This window comes from Melitaea cinxia, chromosome 30 (assembly GCF_905220565.1).
Source record: "Melitaea cinxia chromosome 30, ilMelCinx1.1, whole genome shotgun sequence".
Lineage (NCBI taxonomy): Eukaryota > Metazoa > Arthropoda > Insecta > Lepidoptera > Nymphalidae > Melitaea > Melitaea cinxia.
In genome coordinates, this window is record NC_059423.1 from 3,673,302 (window position 1) to 3,688,797 (window position 15,496).

The following is a 15,496-nucleotide window of genomic DNA, read 5'->3' on the forward strand; positions in this document are numbered from 1 at the left end:
TCTTTTAGTGTTTAAAGTAAGGGTTTTGTGTCTGTTGTACGTGACGAGGGGTACTGTATAATGTACAGTCATTTATTGCTCTATATACGCCTGTTTATTTCCCATCACTTCAAACTTGTAGCTTATTTTGTTATTATCTGAGTGTTACTGTAGGAACAAGGCTTTTACAACAAGAGAAGAATTATTTAGCTGTGATCTGTAAGGTACTGTTTAAAGACCTGTTTTTGAGCCAACGCTAGGCAAATATACCGCTACTCTAGCGATAAGACCGCCTTTGTACACTGTTTGTTATTTGTAATATGTTATTGTGTTGATTGTTGTTGTGTACAATAAAGAGTATTATTATTATTATAGCTTCAAAAGAAGTCTTTTATCATTCTATCTAGATTATGATTTATTGATGATGATTTGTTTTATTGTAGTAATGTACATATCGAATGCTATAGGCAGTAAAAATAACGCCGTGATTTATAGGAGAGACTGAATGAAAAGATCAAGTACCTAATTAAATAACTGAGTGTAATACGCGGAGTGCCTAGTAATACGAATCGTTAAACTTATCGACAAATATTCTTAATTTAAATTTAAGAATAAACTAAAATATAAAAAAAGTAATTATAAAAGGACAAAAAAAGTATCCGGAAAAGCATTAATCTGCAAACATTTTTGATAAAATAAGTATTTACTATAACAATAGTAAAATATATATTTAATATAACTGCTCATCGCGGTTTCACCGGCTTGGTTTCTGATCCAGTGGAAATGTCGAAATTAACATAGCCTACGTGTTATTTTGGATTTCCAGCCATCTACGTACCAAGTTTCATTACAATCAGTCGATTAGTTTTTTGCGTAAAATAGGAACAAACGTCTACTCATTCATCCTAACAGGATTTCGCATTTATAAATATTATTAGTAGGAAACCGTCGGCCCCTATTGTTATCATTTACACCTGATAGCGATCGTTACTCATAGTAGGGAATATAACCGCCAACCGGCATTGGAGCAGCGTGGTGGAATAAGCTTTGATCCTTCTCCTACATGGGGAATGGGGCCTATGCCCAGCAGTGGGATATTACAGGCTGAAGCGAAATGAAGCGATTAGTAGGAAATAATTCCAATAATAGTTTCAATAAATAGTTCTCTTCAAAGCAGTTCTCGTAATATTAGTAGGTACTGTATCTACTGATTTATTCAAAAGATATGAATATATTTCTTTGAAAAGTTTCCCTTTTCGATACATGTGTATTCAAATTAAATATAACAAGCTCGAGTTTAATAGAAAATTTTTATAAAAAGTATATTTAACTCGCTTGATTAGAAAGTTTGATATCTGTAAATAACTCTTATACGAGTTTATATCATATCAATATAATACAAGTGAGTCGCTGAAATGTATGAACGCGCATAACTTCCCAACGACGGCACCAAATCGGATACTTCTTTTTTTCCATTATTCGTTGTTGTCCAAGTATGTTTTGGTGTAAATATTTTTAAACCTTTTTTAAAATCATATCAAAAATCGTCCGTTCGCTTAGACCGAATATAAAATCATCATATCAAAAGTTTCGATCTAGCGGGTATATCGTTCCATAGCTTAATTGGCTAGAGTACCGACACGGTCAGTCGGAGATGATGATTCGATCCCCGCTGGAACGGTCGATTTTCGATATGATATTAAAAAATGTTTAGAATTTCCTAATATGTGGGTAACACAAAAAATAAAACCGTACAAAGTAAACATTTTTTTTCTGCTCTAGGTGTGTATGCTCTTGATTTTCTTTGAAGAACACTTAAAAACTAAAAATAACTTCAAATAGACTTCAAACACAATTTAACTCTGTTATCTCGTGAACGAGACATTCGTAAATAATTTCGAAGTATCGAGCTCCGCAAAATGAAAATAAAAAACATGGTCAATGTCCCGTTTTATATAATTTTATTACTGACAATTAAATACGTAATATAAGAGATAACTCAAAAATTCGTAAGATTGTTCTAAAATAGTGTTGTGTTTCCTGTTGTGTGTAAGTAATGAATCCTGGTGTTGCAGACATCATAGACTACGTAAGATAAACAAAAATAGAGTGACGATTGCTTTCTTGCTGCGGAGTTTCTTGCCGATACTTCTCTGCAGTAGATTACATTCCGAATCGGTGCTAGCTTCAATTTAAAAAAATAATAATCAATTAAAAATTTAATTTTTGAAAACTTTCCCACTAGCGGCCCTTTAGAGTACAAATTGACTGTATTAGAAGGTTGCAGGGAGATGTTGACGGCATTAGAAGTGTGCATACCGGGCTAAGTCCTTTCTCGTACGTTTGCTGCGTTTACGCAGATATATTGAGCTCCGCAAAATAATAATAAATAATTGTGTTTGCAGGCAAACGAATAAAAATCGACTACAATTATATCTACAAGTAATTCAACGTAGGTAGACGAAAAAATAGTCAAGTAAATACGCAATATCAAAGATTAATCCAAAAGTGTTCAGATCACGATGAAATTTAAATGTGACCACATAATAAACATCGGCTTTCAATTAAATTAAAAGTCATTAAATCGGTACACCCAGTAAAAAGTTATGCGGATTTTCGGAGAGTTTCCCTCGATTTCTCTGAGATCCCATTATCAGATCCTGGTTTCCTTATCATGGTACCAAACTAGAAATATCTTCTTTCCAACAAAAAAAGAATAATCAAAATCGGTTCATAAACGACGGAGTTATCCCCGAACATACATAATATACGGTCGAATTGAGTAACTTCCTCCTTTTTTTGAAATCGGTTAAAAACATGGTAAATATCCCGTTTTAAATAATTGTAGTAACGAAAATAACCATATGCTAATTTAAAATCTTAATTGACAGTTTTGTCGACTACTTACGTGATTTATTTTAGATGTAATTGAAGTTTGCGAGCAAACAAATTCATTGTATTTATTGTCACTTTAATATCAGCAAGGGACAACCGAAACTATTGCGACTAGAGATTTTACTTCTTAAACTTTATACATTGCGCTAAAACCCAGACAGTCTCCCAGACTTACAAGTGAATCGAATTAGTTCACAGACGTTATTAGATGTGTTGTATACTAGATTACACCTGCGACTTTGTCTCTTGTGAATTTAATAACTTTGAAATGTTAGTTTTTAGTTTCGATGATGCGAAGTTTTGATAACTCAATTCGCGTTGTCATAGCGAAGCCTTCAGAAGTATTAAGCGTCGACATCTACATTAAGAAAACGTAAGTTTATAAAAAAAAAATGATATCTGCGTTTATTTTATTATTTAATTTTTTAACGTTTTTTTTTTTAAATTATAATTTTAGAGTTTAATGATAACTACGATTCAGCCAGTAACATCCCGCTGCTGGGCATAGGCCTATTTCTCCATGTAGGAGAATGATCGTAGCTTAATGCACCATGCTGCTACACAGCGGATTAATGACGGAGATTTTAGATATTAACACTTAAGAAGGTTCGTATGTTTGTTTTGGAACTTTTTGTGTTGGATATTCTATTTACAGAGGAAGTTTATAGGCTATATAATATTTTTGTACGTTTTTTCCTCAAACGACCCGTGTGGAATCGCGGGGTACAGCTATAGTGTTATATAAAATGTAGTCAGTTGCGCGGCTTGTGTTAGCTTTAGCTGTTACTAGCAGGTCGTCATTAGTTTAGACAACACAAAGAGATACTCACAAACGAACGCGTTATATCTCATTTAATACCGGCTTAATACAGTTCTGAATACATTATTATTAATGACTAGCTTTTAAACGCGGCTTCGGTCGCTTGGAAATACTGTTAATAATATTACTTGGTTATGATTTCACTACAATTTTATTTACAGAGTTATTAAGCTGTGCCTTTTTCGGTAAATAAACTATGTAAAACGAACAAAACTTTTCATTTCGTACCAGTAAATCCTGAGATTAGCGCGTTTAAACGAACAAACATACAACTAAACTTTTAGACGGTGTGTCTAAATCAGATGTTAGATTTATTAGTATAACAAAAACAGTTGTTTTTGTACATTAATAACCATTAACAACCGGTAGATAAACCTTGGTTACAGTGCCGTAGCGAGGGTTGGGCAAGGCGGGGGATCATCGGGGCGCCAAATGGTCCGCAAAACAAAAAATTGCTGGACATATTCTTTGATTTTCGAATGGGGGGGGGGCTAAAAAGGTATTGTGCCCCGGGCCCGAGTGAAGTTCACTACGTCACTGTTTGGTTAACAAACATAAATAAATAATTTGACTTCTTATCCTCTTTGGGTTATTACAACAAAAAATTAAAATAAAACTATAGCCAATACATGTGAGTGGGAACATTTGGAACGAGAAAATTAAAAAAAAAGTAATTCAACAGTCCTTCAAAACATATAACACAAAACAAACTTACATTAATGTTGTACGTACATCTAGAATGTCCTAGAATGGACAGTAGTTATATTAAGAGCACTCCGGCATGATATTAACGGTCTAATTGGGTCAGGGATATCTTTTTTTTTAATAAAAGACAACAGATGCGGTTTCTAGCGAAAAATTTCTCTTTCGACCTTCGGAGATGAAAATGACAACTGTGCACCATTGAAATGTTGGCTATTTGTTTACTTTTCAGCTCACTTTTCCCTTTTATAATGTTTGCTTTGTAAGTTGTTATTCGCTCGAGTTTGTGACTGGCCCGTTGGCGCAGTTGGCAGTGACTCAACTTTCTGCTTCAAAGTATTCGATTCCCGCCTGAAGTGTAGATGTAATATTTATATATGTTTTACTTACTTATTTTTTTACACGAATATGCTGACGTACCAAACTGATGGAAGAATGGAATGGAAAATCCAAATATATAAATTTACTTAAACTATATCAGTAGCCCGCGACTTAAAATACAGTTATCCAACGAACAGATAACTGTGAATATGTATTTACGTAAAACATAACATTATACTTGCTGTTTGACTTTTATAATAAAGTTCAATGGCGTAAAGAAAAGATCTATTCACACTTTCGATAAAACCTTTTCAAATAAATTTCAAACACTAAAAATCTCGTCTCGGTGTTTACACTTGAAATATTTCATGAAGACACTTAACACGGTGGAAAGTTTCAATAAGTTTTAAGTCCACCGAGAATTAGAGTCAACCATCGAAATAAAATATTAACAATAGTCCGCGCTGAGGTCGAACTTTAGTGAACTACGAAATAAGTACGAGTACATTGAAAGCTTTTTAGATTGAACTTTTGAATGAACGTATATCATAAAAGCTGTTTTACGTGTGTATGATTTGTTTATTTTTTTTTTAGTTTCGTTTCGTTTCATTCGGAGTAACATTGTTTATATAATAGTTTATTGAAGATTTGTAAAATACATACAATAAAAGTACGCTTCAGCCTGTAATATCCCACTACTGGACATAGGCCTCTTTCCCCATGTAGGAGAAGGATCATAGCTTAATCCACCACGCTACTCCAATGCGGGTTTGCGGATATATTCCCTACTATGAGTAACGATCGCTATCAGGTGTACATGATAACAACCGGGACCGATGGCTTAACGTGCTCTCCGAGGCACGGTGGGGAAACCCACTAGGACTGCACAAACACCCAGACCACGGCAAACACCTGTATGGCCAATACAAATATAGTATACTTATTACTAAAATTATTTAAAAACGGGATGTTTTTTTTTTATTTATTTCAAGAAGACGAGAAAAAAAACATGGTAAATATCTCGTTTTTAAATATATTTTTTTAACAAAAATACCCATGTTAATATAAAAACTATATAGGTACTTATTTATATATATTGAATCGTATCGTATCACATGTACATTCATTTTGGTCGTCATAGATATAGAGATTGATGCCATGTGATTCATTCTGGTGTCCATAAATTGACGTGTTTTAACAAACGTTATTTTATCAACCAAAAAACTAATTCCAAAGAGAAAATATTTTGATTTTGAAATTTTCGTAATTCATAAACTCAAAAACTACTGGACCGATTTTAAGAATACTAAAAAATACTTTCACCAGGAGAATGCGACGCGATCACTGCGTGACATAGGCTATATTTTTTCGGAAGAAAACGGAACATCTAAAATCGGGTGAAGCCGTAAGCGTAAAGCTAGTATTAGTATAAAAACGATTGTATTATATAGTTGAAGGACCTATTGTAAAAAATATATCTACATAAACAGTAGATGGATATTCCTTGTATAAAATTTGCATGATCAGACATCGATACATGCCTCTGTGAACACGAAATACGATGTTTTTTTTTTTACATTGTTTCTTGAGATCTTCTGAGTTGTTATTTTTCTACATTCGTACGTTATGTAAATCTTCTGTTTGTGTTATATTTCGTGAAGTATGTTTTCATATAATTGTTATTCTTTTGACTGTATACTGACGGGCTATCAAAACAGTTAGACAGATTCCCTTTTGAGGGATATTTATATAAAGCTATTTCATAAGTATTATTATTTTAACGTAAGTATATATGTATTTTTATTCTATAAACATATTATATATAAATGTTTTTCTTTTCATTTTTTTTTAACTACGACTTGGTTGGTAAAGCGTACTAGGTATGATGGTTTCATCCCAACTGATGGTAAGGGGAATTGCATACGAGTTGTTGACCCTACACTTGACCCACACCAGGAGCTCTGTTCACCTAACTCAGCACAGGAACATAACACTGCTTGAAAACAGTATTATTTAGCTGTGATCTTCTGTAAGGCGTGCCTGTGATTTGACTGTTTCTCTTTATCACTTCAGCTACACAATAATTTGAGAAAGATTTTACCGATTTTATTCAAGTTTATTTTGTTTGATTTTCTAAGGCTTTAGAACTACCTACTTACTAGCAACTATGATCCATAAAGGGTCAAATTAAGATCACGTCCATGATGACGAATAGACAAACTAATCTATTGGACTTCATCGTGATGACGTCTCGGAGTAGAGCCCACAACTCTTGGAGCTGAAAAGCAGGGTTACTCCAAACTCACTAACGAGCTTAGTCGACGAAATTCATAAATATAACACACGAGCAAATACAGGGCGTTTCTCTAGTATTGAATAATTTACACCTATAATGATCGGTTCGACTCTCACCCATCGATCGTATCTATTTTAGTGCTACGATTAATACTGTATGAGCGTTTTATGATTATCTATTCCTGGATGTCAGATTTGAATATAAAATATTAAATAATGATGTGAGTTTAGTAGTTTTATGTTTATTTGTAAGTCAAACTTATCTGAAATTTATTTTTGTATTCTTTTATGGATCAAAATCAAAAATAACTTTATTCTTATAAGCTTCGAAAACACCTTCGAATCTTACGCTTCAGCCTGTAATATCCCACTGCTGGATTAAAAAAAAATTAGGGGTGGACTACCATTAACATTCAGGAGGATGAAAAATAAATGTTGTTTGATTCTCAGACCTACCCAATATGCACACAAAATTTCATGAGAATCGGTCGAGCCGTTTCGAAGGAGTTTAACTACAAACACCGCGACACGAGAATTTTATATACGCTTCAGCCTGTAATATCCCACAGCTGGGCATAGGCCTCTTTCCCCATGTAGGAGAAGGATCGCAGCTTAACCCCACCACGCTACTCCAAGGCGGGTTGGCGGATATGCACTATGAGTAACGATCGCTATCATGTGTACATGATAACAACCGTGACGGACGGCTCACCGTGCTCTCCGAGGCACGTCATCTTACAAATTAAAACTTTATTTAACGTTAAAAGAAGCTACCAACGATTCAAAAATAAACTCCGCAGTTGCGTTTAAAAATAAATAAATAAACTTTATTTTAATTCAGTATTAATAATATAATAGTACTAGTTGCGGCTGCGCGGTTTCACTTGCGTAATTTCCGATCCCGTTGGAATGTTTTTAATTGTAGGAACATGTTTCTAATTTTGTACTAAAACACAGTTTATATTTATTTTCAAAAGAGTAACTGCGGAGTTTCTTGCCGATTCTTCTCTGCAGAATCTACATTCCGCATCGGTGGTAGCTTCAGTTTTACAAAAATAATAATTTATTTTTAAAGTTTTGATTTGTAAAATGACGACTCGAAAGTGCTCTTAGAGCCTATTTGAATAAAGCTATTTTTGATTTTGATTTTAAATGTAGGGATTCAAAGTATCCTATATGTTATCCTGGATCTCCAGCTGTCTACGCACCAAGTTTTGTAACAATCTCTTCATTGTTTTTTACGTGAATGATTAATAAACAGTTATCTATCGTCACACTCTCGTTTCATTATTTTAACTAAATAGTACTTGTACATTATGTATTTACTAACTCGAGTTAACGAGTGGATTCATCTGAGAGTATGTCAGTCAGTAAATATTACATTCCTTAATACATTTCCTGAAACTTTTGTTTACGTGCGTACGCTTCAGCCTGTACCCACTGCTGGGCATTGGCCTCTTTCGCCATGTAGGAAATGGGTGGGAGCTATTATTTTGTCAAAGTTAAATTCTTGTATATGGTACTTTGCGACGAGGTTAAAATGTATCTTCCATTCCGAAGCAGCGGGTGGTAGAGTCACCTAAAGCTTAATTCTAAAAGACTTGGTAACTCTTGCTTAAATAAAGTATATTTTGAATTCTGTACTAAATTTTATATGATAAATTAGGCTATATTTTATACACTATCATGTCGGAGAAGTTAATTAATTTTCAACTACATTTTTGTAGTATTATTGTATTCTAGCTGTGCCCGCGACTTTGTCCGCGTGAAATTTAACAAAAAAGTTATTTTTCAGTTCACAAAGTTATAAAATAAATAAATTTCTGAAATAAAAGTAGCCTCGAATACTCCTTGTTATATCAGCTATCTGCCTGTAAAAGTCCCGTCAAAATTTATCCAGCCGTTTCAGAGATTAGTCGGAACAAACAGACAGAGAGACACAGAAATTTTTTTGTAAAAAATGTTATTTTGATGTACCGTTTATAATCGTATATCCATATGCATTTAGTAAACAGCGGTTATTTTAATATTACAAATAGACACTCGAATTTTATTTAATTTTATAGATATAGATTATATATCATATATGAAAACACAAAAATACGTAAACTAAAGTGTAGCTAGTAGAGTTTAAAAGATAAAAACCCAAGTCAAAACATCATAAGGCCAGCGGAAATAACCGTAACAAAGTTTTAGTCGGAACCCAATGGGAACCTTATGGGACTATCTCGTGTAATTTCACTTTAAAAAGCTACATATAATATTCAAAGTCGCAAACATACGCCGGTCATAATTCAGCGCCGGTATTAAATTTACAGTGGAACCTTAGGATATATTTTTCTCAACGTCCCTAGGGTTTTTGTACACGGCCATTCCATTTGGGTGGGCATGAAACGTTCTCCCCCGAGATCGAACCTGTTTACCGTCGTACCCACTGGCTAGCGTGATGGTTGAATCGTTATATTAATCTAGGTTCATATACTTAGTGTTTTAGGTTTTTAAGTTAGGTTAGGCTTAATGGAGGTTAAGCTCTGAGTGATGTACTCATTTAATTTAAAAAGGAAAATATAAATATAATTATAAAAGTTTTGGTATTAATATATATGAAATTTTCTGTTTCGTAAGTAACAGAATAATATATATATATAATTGAGTGTGTTATAACTTAAGCGCGTCACTCATAGTAAGGAATACGAGTGTATCTGCCAACTCGCAGTGTAGCAGCGTTGTGATTCGATTAAGTTCCAAGCTGGATAATGAGGCCTATGCCCAGCAGTGGCATGTTACAGGCTGTATCGTGATCGGTCGTGTCATAACTTTAAAAGTAACAAATAAGTAACATCTCACTGCTAGGCATACGCCTCTTTCTCTATGTAGGAAGGCCGTAGCTTAATCCACCACGCTGCTCTTTTTACCTACTATATGTAACACGTAATACATTTTTCTTCAATTGTGTAATAAGTGTATGCTATCATTCATACAATATCACACAACAGAAGAAAGCCGAGGGTTATAAATAAAAAAAAAATCAGATCCATCGCCCGAAAGCCAATCACTTAACGATGCGTGGTGACGATCAAAACTTGTCGAGTCGCTGTAGCTAAACCGATACAGTTCGATACTTGCTTACCTCATATATTCATTTTTAAAGAATATTTTAATTCGTAAAGAATATTTGTGTATTGGGCTGTATTTGCGTTTTATTTAGTACAAATATGACTATTTCAGTTTAAAGAAAATTGAAATAAAAATATCTGTACAACCAAAATTGATGTATACATTTAGAGTCCCGAAAAAATAAGTTAGTACCATTTAATTTAATGGTATTCAAGGTACCACCCAATGGTACAGAATTACAGATAGCTTAACCACTCACTTCAGCCTATCGCAGTCCACTGCTGGACACAAGCCTCCACAAGTTTGCGCTAGAAATTGCGCGAACTCATGTGTTTTTTCCACAGTTACCACGCTGGTTGTTGATCGCAGGGCTGACTTTGTCGCGCCAAAGACGCTGCTGCTCGTCTTCGGCCTGTGTATTTCAAAGCCAGCAGTTGGATGGTTATCCCACCATCCATTTTTATGTTCCAAGGTCGTGGAACTGTGTTACCCCTTAGTCGCCTCTTACGATATCCACGGGAAGAGAGGGGGTGGCTATATTCTTTACTGCCGTAGCCACTCAGCATAGCTTATATTATCAGATAGCTTAATACTACTTAATTATTAATTAACGTTTTATAAAATTATATGTTGCTGTTTTTTTAGTTTGTATTGATTGACTTTAAAGTTGACTACACTTAATTGACTTTGTACTACTTTGCTGATTAAAACGAGGAACCCATACTCTTTTAGTAAATCAGAAAAGAAGCCACTTTAACCTTTCTTACGGGGAGTGAGCTAGGATAAAGCCGGTAGACTTTTCTCTCTTGGACCTTAACACTTTCCCACTTAATGGGACCCCCTAACGATTATGTAGCCCATCGAACGTGTCGGTTATTATTCGTTCATCATCCGTTGATAGTTATACTGAAAAAAGTTTTTTCTTTTTTTTAAAAAATAAAACGAAATATTTTCGCCATAAGGTAATTAATTATACACATATAAAAAACATCAAAAATATCTACACTTAATTTTTTTTATCAAGAGTTATGGTAGCGAAATCGATTAATAATTTTAAAATTGCTACATAATAACATTAGGTAAATTACAAAGTTAGGTAATGTACCCAGTGTTATGTAATGATTTAAGATAAGACATTTTTTTTTTATACAACCAGATCGACAAACAATCGTACGGCTCACCGGATGGTAAACGATTACCGTAGCTTATAGACGCCTGCAACACCGGAAGCATTGCCAGCGCGTTGGTACCCTATCGCCAATTACCCCCAGGAGCTCTGGTCACCTTACTCACCAACAGGAACACAACACTGCTTGAAAACAGTATTACTTTATAAACGTATCTCGAGTGTCACAGCACACATCCACCAATGAGGTTTTGTAATCTACTATACAAAAATCTTGTGTCGCCGTGTGACCTAATTCCCAAACGGCTTAATGAATTTTTTTTTTGTTTTTTATTTGATAGGTCTGAGAATAGGAGTTACTTTTTTTACCTCAATCTGATACAGATGTCCCTATCCATACGGCAGAACAACGTTTAGCTGATAAAAATATAATATTATATTCAATTATTTATCCAAGTATCAAAAGCCGCGCTTGCTCTACACCCCACTATTGACAAATCGTTTTGTTCAAGAGCCTACTCCATTCCCGCGATTTCGGTCGTGTCCGGTCTCCGTGACTTGATTGTTTTGTATATCGGCCTTTCCTCGCGACTTTGTTTGGGTTTCAGATCAAAATAGACCGAATTGCTATTAAAAAGTACATCAAAGGTTGAGGTCAAGACATAGTAGGAACTTTTGCCTACGTATATATTTATTCTTTTCATTGTAATCTTCATTATAATGATTGAATTGTATTACAAAGCTTTTTTTTATCATATCTTGCTCAAATTCTGGAGCAGCCCGACTGGGGACTGGACCTCAACCTTACAGAAGATCACAGCTAAATAACGAAGCCCTCACGTAGTGTTATACCACTGTCATAAGTAAAGTAGGTAGCTCCTGAAGATGCACTGTATTCACAGCAAAGGTAGGTGAGCAATGTGCGTCGGCAGATTGCTGGTTCGATAGCCGCTTGGGCTAAATATCCATATATTTTGTATTTGTATAAATATTTCTGTCCGGTTTGGATGTCTGTTCTTGTGTGTCTCTACCGTGCCACGGAGAGCACATTAAACTTTCGGTCCCGGGTCCACCTGATAACGATCGTTACTGATGTGGGGAATACGAGTATATCCGCCAACTCACAGTGGAGCAGCGTGGTGGATTAAGCTCCAGTTCTTTTCCCACAATGGATAAACAGGCCTATGCACGCAGTAGGATGTCACAGGCTGAATCGATCGATCAATTGATTGTAATTCTCCTGGTCTTCTAGCGTTCATACACTTCGGTAACCGTTTGTCATCAGACCGTTCGCTTGTTTGTCATAAGTTGTCGGTGTAACAAAAACCTGAGCAAAACCCAGCAAGCAACACATACATATATTTTTTGAACACATATCTCTAAGTATTATCGCTGGTAATTTGGAATAATAAAGAACCGGAAGAAACGAGAACGTGTGATAAATATTTATACGGAGACGAATTCGGTACAATGCTTCCTATCTTATCTATATCTATCTTTTAACGGTATAATATATGTGGTACTGTCGATGATTAATGAATGATTAATGAATATTAATTGTCTTGGAAGATAGTTATTAGTTTTATTCTGGCTTAAAAATAGAAATGTATTACAATACATTGCAATGATAAAAATAGGCTATTATATACATATGACATAGCGGAGGTGTTCCTTTTAGTTTGTTCGAATAAAAGAAGGCCCTTCGTAGGGCGTATTGATATTAAGTTAAGCGTTTCTCTATTAAGGTTATTAATATTGATCGTATACAAAAATTCGTCGAGTTGAGAACCTTCTTCTTTTGAAGTCGGTTAAAAATATTAACAAATCTGACTGATGTTCGCGATTTGTCTAGTTTCCATTAGAAATTGTTAATAATCACTCCACTTTTTTGCGATCTCCAAATCTTAATAAACGACAGTATTACGAAAATAAAAGAGAATGTATATAAAAAACAAAATAAAATCAAAATAAGTGTAACAACACCTCGTTTATAATACCTAAGTTGTCATAAAATATAATGGTCATTTTATCTTAGTAATTAATTAAAAGAGAAATCGACAAAAAAAAAAAGTATAACGTTGTAATTGATGGTCTAGGATTAAATCGTTCAAACTGACGCACAGCGGTGTCGTAATGTAATAACGCGGTCGATTGTTTCAGGGTTTGTTTATTTGTTGAACTTAACTGATACGTCGATTATCTTCGTGAATATTTTGATTATTAGTCTCTTTATATAAGGGATGATTTAATTGATGAGGGCTTGTGAATTTTGTTTTAATTCGAGGAGGTCAAACTGCAACAAAATATTTACTAATTAAATTGATTTTTCAAATGTCTGCTGTGAACGGGATTGAACCCACGCCATCGATAATAGAAATTTGACATCACAATACCAGAACTTTAGTTATAATATATCCAAGTTTAATGGTTTAATGTTTTTAGTCACTTTGTCATAGCTAGGAATAGTTCCAAAAAGTTTCCCAATCGATATAATTAGCGATTAAATTGACTGTGTTGCCTATTCTATAATAATAGAACCGGTTTCCTAACGTAACTGTCACAATAGAACAAAACATTTTTTTTTTATGTCACTAGGTCGGCAAACAAGCGTACGGCTCACCTGATGGTAAGCGATTACCGTAGCTTATAGACGCCTGCAACACCAGAAGCATCGCAACCGCGTTGCCGACCCAATCCCCAATCCCCCCAGGAGCTCTGGTCACCTTACTCACCAACAGGAACACAATACTGCTTGAAAACAGTATTATTTTGCTGTGATCTTCTGTAAGGTCGAGGTACTACCCCAGTCGGGCTGCTCCATATTTTGATACATTCATACATAAAACTAGATTTTTCATATAGTGTGCATTAGCATCGGCATTAAGTTAACTTAAACATATAATCTACTAGAATTCGATGCATGTTTCTGTCAGTAATAAATAATGTTGCAAGCTACATCCATACGATTGCTAATTCTAATAAATCGTTAAACTAACGCTGTTTAGGTTTCGGTTTGTCTGTGTATAGCGAGGATGTGGTGAGATATTATAAGATATATTATTACATGGTCGAAAACATTACTAATAGATAGACAATGTAACCTTGTTCTTGTAAAAATGCAATTAACTTGCACACAATTATTTTAGTCTACTAGCTGACCTAACAGACGTTGTGTTGAAAACAATAGTCAACAAAACAACAACAGTTTTGCCGACTGTCAAAAAGTTGAGGTTAAAATAATCAAAACTGTCTATGCAATAATTTCATTTTCCACGCCGCATTACCTTCTACATGGTATTAGAAGACATTAAAATTAAAATAACCAAATTGTTGGATCAGTTGACTTTTGTGCTGAGCAACGTGATAAACGTGTTATGTCACTGTAAATAAAAAAGAAGTAAAACTAATACCATACCACTATCTTTTAAGATGTTTCATTACAATGTATATATATGTGTGTGTGTGTGTGTGTGTGTATATATATGTGTGTGTATGTATCATATAACACGTGCACACCCTCATCTGGTCCTACTGTATGCTTACTTACTGCTTGTATTATAGGTAACAGCCGAATGCCGAATAGCCGATTTTGTATACATAAAAATAATACAAATATTACTCCATTCAGACTCAGGTAGGAGTCAAATTGAACCCCCGAAGCAGGGTAACCACAAACTGCGCCAACGGGCTAGTCATTTTATATCAAATGATATATCGCCTATTATAGCTGTCTGTAGCTAGCAATGCGACTGCAGGTCTATCTTTATTATGTTCCAGCGGTATTGCTTCAAGTTATGTTGTCACGCGAACAGACATAACGTATTTACTTTATCGAAACTTAAATTGTCCTTATGTAATATATCGTGGTTTTATATAACACAAATCCGTGCCAACGTGTGTATGTGTCTCGTATATAAGAGCTTTTTTACGATTCTCCATATAATTTATGTGAGCTGGCATAGTTTCACAGTTACTCGAGACTGAAATATTGTTGTGTATTAATGTTGTTGCTGGCCGTTGAAATATTACATTACCCTTTTTTTAAATGTCTTCATTTATACAAATTTTACTACACACCTCTTTAAGGAATTAAATACAAAAAAAAAATCCTAAAGTATACGAGTGTTTTATTAATTTATATTAAGAGGTTATATTTCTATATTAATTTTTTTGATATAAAAAGTCGCAGTGTACTAAAATTATAGTATAATACTAACTGCGACTCACTGACTAACCCTCTG